This window comes from Anguilla rostrata, chromosome 3 (genome assembly GCF_018555375.3).
Source record: "Anguilla rostrata isolate EN2019 chromosome 3, ASM1855537v3, whole genome shotgun sequence".
Classification (NCBI taxonomy): Eukaryota; Metazoa; Chordata; class Actinopteri; order Anguilliformes; family Anguillidae; genus Anguilla; species Anguilla rostrata.
Window position 1 is genome coordinate 42,875,229 of NC_057935.1, and position 4,811 is coordinate 42,880,039.

The 4,811-nt window shown below is 39.0% G+C and overlaps 1 long non-coding RNA gene across 1 annotated transcript; it reads right to left on the reverse strand.

Moving 5' to 3' along the window:
• Positions 1-205: 205 nt before the first annotated feature.
• On the reverse strand, positions 206-3,912 carry LOC135252050 (uncharacterized). Its single transcript, XR_010329284.1, has 2 exons — positions 3,650-3,912; positions 206-402 (listed from the first exon to the last, which is right to left on the reverse strand). It is a non-coding gene; the product is annotated as an uncharacterized LOC135252050 (long non-coding RNA).
• Positions 3,913-4,811: the final 899 nt, after the last annotated feature.

Genomic DNA, 4,811 nt, shown 5'->3' on the forward strand with positions numbered 1-4,811 from the left:
TTGTAACATAGATTAGTTATGGGTCGAAACAATATATATATATATATATATATATATATATATATATATATATATATACATATATAGTATTGTTATGACCAATAACTTACCTGCGTCACAATAACCCGGTGTATGCTATCGGACATAACACAAAGCCACCTCAAGAATAACCACAACCTGAAAGAAAACCAAGTTGAGTGATGTATAAAAGGCAAGAAGGTGTTTATTATGCAGCAGAGCAGGGCATTAGATTTATTTGTCCTAAAGGCAATCTAAGATGTCCATATACATATACAGGTTCAGCACAGGTTGCAGGATCTCACCGGGTGGGTAGATGTAACCCACGCCAGAGTTAGAGATGGTCCTCTTTTCTAAAAGTCCATCCTCCACTTCCAAAGGAACCTGAATAAATAGAAACACAAAATATGACATTTTTTAAAAATTATCATGTAATTTATTTAATGAAAAAGGTTGAAATGGAACGATAATTTAAACGCCGGTATCACCCGTGTAGAAAATACAGTTATCTGTCCATAAAACATTTTTCCAAAATGTTTGGGGGTCATCCAGGTGCTTTTTTCGAAATTTTAGGTGAACATTGATGTTTCTCTTGGTTGGCAGTGGTTTCCACCTTGCTACTCTCCCATGAATCCCATTTTTCCACAGTCTCTTTCTTATTGTGGAGTCAAGAACATTGACCTTAGCTGAGGCTAGAGAAGTCTGCAGTTCATTGGATGTTCTTCTGGGACCTTTGTGACTTCCTGGATTAGTTGCCACTGCACCTTTGCAGACATTTTGACAGACTGGCCTTTTCTGGAAGATTCACCACTGTTCCAAGTGTTCTGCATGTAGAGATAATGGCCCTCATTGTGGTTTGGTGGAGTCCCAGAACCTTAAAAATGGTTTTGTAACTCTTTCCAGATTAATATGTTTAAACAATTATTTTCTTATTTCTTCTGGAATTTGCTTTGATCTTGCCATTGTGTGCTTGAAGAAACGCTATCGTGACTACTTCACTTTAAAACTAGGTTCAATATGAGCAAGGTTCAGATTCAACAGAATGGCCAGGCTGCAATCAAGCCTGGCTATGTTCAGTGAGCTGAATCTCATAAATTAAATTTGGTTAACTGGTTGATTAACTAAGGGGGAAATTACTTTTTTTTACTTGGGTGATATTAGGTGTTTGGTAACTTTTTCGCCTTAAATCAACATAGTAATAATTATAGAAATTAGTTATTAATTTTGTGTTTACTCAGGTTCCCGTTGTCTAATATTACATTTTGTCTTACGATCTGAAACCTTTCAGTGTGACAAATATACACTAACAGGGGAAATAACGCTTTATATTATGTGGAGGTGTGGCGTGGTTAGGGCGCCGTCTGCAGGCAGAGAGGAGTGGTTTAGCCAGCCAGCAACTGCAGCTGTGGGCAATTAGATGATTACTGCTAAAACTTCATTCTGCTTGCAGTGCGATTGGGGGCTGGAATGAGAGATGCACGTGGGAGCTGTTTTAAATGTCTGGGAATTGTTACAGTCTTCTGTGCTCCTTTCATGTGTCTTGTTTGTTTGCTGTAAAGAAATAAAACCCATGTGGATCCAACATCTACGGACTAAGTGGCTCGTAGGGAGATCTAAAACTGTGACTAATATACATATATACTACTTGGCCAAAAGTATGTGGACACCTGACATTCAACATCTTATCCAAAAATATGGCCATTAATAAGGGTCCACCCTTTGCTGCTATAACAACCTCCAGTCTTCAGGGAAGGCTTTATACTAGATGCTGGAGCATTGCTGCAGGGATATGTTTCCATTCAGCCAGAAAAGCATTAGTGAGGTCGTAGTGAGGTGATTAGGCCTGGCTCGCAGTTGGCTTTCCAATTGATCCTTTTCCAAGGTGTTGGATGGGGTTGAGGTCAGGGCTCTGTGCAGTCGTGTCAAGTTCTTTCACACTGTTCTCGATAAAACCACTTCGATATGGAGCTTGCTGTGTGCCCGCGGTCATTGTCATGCTGAAACAGGAAAGGGCGTTCCGCAAACTGTTGGGGGAGCACAGAATCCTCTAGAATGTGATTGTATGCTGTAGCATTAAGATTTGCCTTCACTGGAACTAAGAGCCATAGCCTAAACCATGAAAAACAGCCCCACACCATGTACTGTCCAGGTACATGTGGTCATATAGTGTATACACACACACACACACACACACACACATACATATATATATATAACTTTCCCAGCAACTGCACAATGTATCAACTTTCAACATTGTTTCAATGTGTCCTTAATGTCCAAATGGGCTTCATGTTAAAAGGAACTGCATAAACTCAACTCAGTGTCATGAAACAACTCAGCTGGAAAATTATTCTTATTTAAATATTATTAATAATTGTTCTATTAGATAGAATCTGATTATAATGTAATTTAATGGAGACAGTCAAAAGAATTTAAATATGAGTCACATTCATATTTTAACTAAATTTGTGCAGCTAGATAGTTTCAGGTACTGAATAAATTCATATGAAATCTCTTTCTTACTTTAATAAATAGAATAGCCTTTCCCAGTTTTAAGCCCTCTTCAGAATTTATTCCTGTTAGCCTATTCATATTGATTTTAAATATGCTTGTTTGCATCTGTCACTAGTATCTGTAATTCTGTCAGTGATCAAGTGGTCTGGAAAAGTATAAATACATGATGTAATTTCATTTTATGTGAAACAGATTTCTAAGCATGTCATCTCTTTCAATCCCTCTCTTTGGTTTTCTGAAGGTGTGTGGTCTCAGTCTGCTATTCCTGGGTGGGGTGGGGGTGAGGGGGGAGGTGTGGGTGCTCACAGTGGAACAATTTACTAAAACACTTTGGCTGTGCCCTACCCCGAAGAGACCAACAAAGGGGCTATGAGTGCATTTTATGGATCAGTGTTTTCAATTAACCCCAGAAGTGTACATTTAATAAGGGACCACTCCCACACTGGACATGTTACTGCTGCGTATCGATTTTTTTCTTCAGATGAAAGTGATACAGGATTCTTTTTCTCTTTTTTGCAATGGAGAGGTGATTCTCAACTAATTGCGTATTCATCTCCACAAACTGCATTCTGTAGCAATGGTACTCAATCTCAGTTCTAGGCCCCTCTGTGTATTCTAGTTTTAATTCCAACCGCAGTTGCGAAAACTGGATTATAATGACATGTTAATTATTCTTGATTAGACACTTTTAATGTCTATCCAGGAATGATTTACTCTTCTAAGAGAACACAATTTCAACACATTTCCCATATTAACAAGGTTTTTTTATTGGACAGACCAACTATTGATTCGTTTTCTAGAATGTTCCATATGGAAAATGATTCCTTCAGAAAGATTACATTTTTAATCAGTCAATGTATTCAAATGAACAAAGTTGGATCCTAATGGCTGAGAGTGTGGTCAACAGGCTGGTCACTGACATTAAAAAATAAATAAACAAACATTTGTGGGAAAGGGCAAATGCAAAGCAAATGGCAACTAGTCAAAACCATACTGCGTTAAAAGATTAAAAAGAAGTCGGTGGAAATAGGGGGAGAACTCAAAACATATCTTTTCAACAACCTTAACTGAAAATGTGTTTGACTGTAAAAAAGAAAAGAAAAAAAGCAGAACACACATTAGCTTCCCAGGAACATTGCTCTGTGGTGCTCGTCTTCTCTCTCGGCAGAGGAGGCAGGTGTCGCTGACGTTATTTTGCCTGACGCGTCCTCCCGCTCGATAACTGACGAATCGGTGCCTCGGCTAATTAGGGCGAGGCCTCGGAGACGCCGGTGCTGTTTCACGAGTCACACACCTTCGGCCTTCACCACTTAGCCCTGTGCCTGTCATCATGCAAATGTGCTTTCCTTTCCTGCAAAAAAACACCATTCACCACAGAGCATCATATTTGTGTGCAAGCTGTTACGTAAGACAGCTTACGTAAGTGTGAAATTGTTACATGACCATGGAAGGATAATTATTCTTTAAATAATGTAACTGTAGAATTTTTTTTATATTCTGAGTGACACGTTTCAAAATTCTGTCCCTCACATTATATTAGTGCTCTTTGCAGCTGCCTGTTTCTTGCAGAACCTGCATCCTTTCCAAATCAGTCTTGGAATTGGCATTTTTACTGAAGGAATTTAGCTTGAGCGCCTTGCTCTATGAGTCCATCACCCAAACCACTTTGTCACATTGACACACAGCCTGTCAAAAACAATCAGTCATCCCTGATTTTTGTACAGTGGATTGTATAGAGGTGTGATGTATACAGTGAAATTATTAGTGTTTAGGTCTACTCTTACAAAGTTCATATGAGTCCAAACAGGATTTTTTTTTTTTAATTAAAAAAAAGAATTACGCTAGCAGAAAATGTACGCGATAAAATAAAACCTATTACCAGGAACCATGGACCAGCCACAAATCATATCTCAACGTTATGATGCCTGACTATGTTAAAGTCTGAGTTACAGCTATAGAAGCCTCTCATTGCAAAATGTCTTTTGCACAGATTCTATAGGCTACCCAGATACTCAGCTCTTGCACTTCTTCCATCCTCTCTACCTTTTCATTTCAAAAGGTTCCGGTGAATAACAGGAGTTCCGTGTGCTATCTGGTGGGTCTATAGCATCTTGCTATGGGGTTCTGGAGTAACTGCCCTTTTTACTGTATGTGAATAATATCACTGATTCTCTGGAAGAAGCTCTCCATGGCAGGCACTGGCCAGAAAGGTCAAACCTGAGTCCTATAAACAGAAACCCTTTCTGTCTCTGACATCATAACATTAATCCCCTCGGCTT